A 1,490-nucleotide genomic window follows, 5' to 3' on the forward strand; every position below is an offset into this window, starting at 1 on the left:
AGATTCTATCTTTATGTGTAACTTTTTTGAATGGTTTGAAAACTGTAGCATTTACTTTCAATTTTTTATTGCAATACAAAAAAGACGAAAATAAATGTAAAACATTTATGATTAAAAAAAACATAGTTGGAAAAAGTTCTTGCATTACTATTGTGTCTTTATTTTAATTGTTTTTTTTTGTTATCTTTTTATGAATCGTGTAAAACTGCGTTTATTTGCTGCTCCCTATAAACGTTGCAATTTTTTACTTTAATTAAAGCAGGAAAAGCACTGTGTAAATACACCAGCAACCTTTCGTCCATATTTATTCCTCCTATGTAAAGCTCGCAATCCTTTGCCTCAACTAACAAAAAGAACTTAAATATATTTCCATGCAAACCGATCTAAAAATATCCCGAATCCCGACCATCTGCCATACTTAATTGAAAATTTATGTTAATGTCGAGATCAGCTCTAAATTGCTTATAATTATCTTGAGTCATAAAGAGTTATAGTCTCTGTGATCCCCCTATCAATAACAGTTTAATTAAGAAAGCTTGACACGGGAAACTATGCACACATAAAGCCCTATTGTTCAAGTGTAAAGCTGTCAGGCCTATAGTCAATTTAAAGGCCGATCGATGTCATATATGCAGAACGCAATTAGCGTGCGAAAATCACCTCTAAACAGCTTTTCTTTGACGATGAGTCGACCAGAAAGACGCGATTAAGCGTGAAAACCCCCTACAAGTATTAAAATACAACAAGTTGTAAGTATGGAAAATCAATCATTTTCTAATTAGTTGCGAACTTTTCCCATTTTTCTAATAGAAGTTTAATAACAAAAACAAAGCGAAAAATTACAAATGGTATTTCGGTTATTTTATTGTACTCACGAACGGACTTGGCATCCGGTTTATAAATGACCTGCATTTATTTTAGATTAGTTTTCCAGACGCTATCTTCGATATCAATCAAATTAATTGCACGAAAACGAAATAAATAGACTCAAACGCAAAATACACTGAAAGACAAAGATGCGCTAATATGAAATTTCATTTGCTAAACAATGAGAGAAAATAACAGACCAAACACTTTTTTCTTGAGAGATTAAAAAGATTTTTGAAACCTCAAGTAATTGATTGCGAATATTATCTTCAAATCTTTATAAATTATTCAACATTTAAACAATTCAACGTCAAGATCTTACAACACCCTCATATTTTCAAACTAATGTGTTTTGAGCAAAAAATAAGTACTTATATTAATCATTATCATTTTATTTTAATTTCTGGACAATTAAAAAAAATATGGTATTCTAAACGTTACATCAAAGTTTTAGATTGATCTCAAGATCTTTATTTTGTTTTTAAGATTGTTTCCTATTTTTTTTATCTTTTCCAGTTTATTTCACCACTTTTGATTTTTTTGAATCTATAAGTTTTTTCAAAATATTGATTTTAAGATCTTAAAATTTCAAGTGCTAATAAATAGAATAAATAATTATAAAT

Source organism: Tribolium madens, unplaced genomic scaffold (genome assembly GCF_015345945.1).
Source record: "Tribolium madens isolate multiple individuals breed KSU strain unplaced genomic scaffold, Tmad_KSU_1.1 Scaffold_7;HRSCAF=85;Tcas5.2_LG10, whole genome shotgun sequence".
NCBI classification, from domain to species: domain Eukaryota; kingdom Metazoa; phylum Arthropoda; class Insecta; order Coleoptera; family Tenebrionidae; genus Tribolium; species Tribolium madens.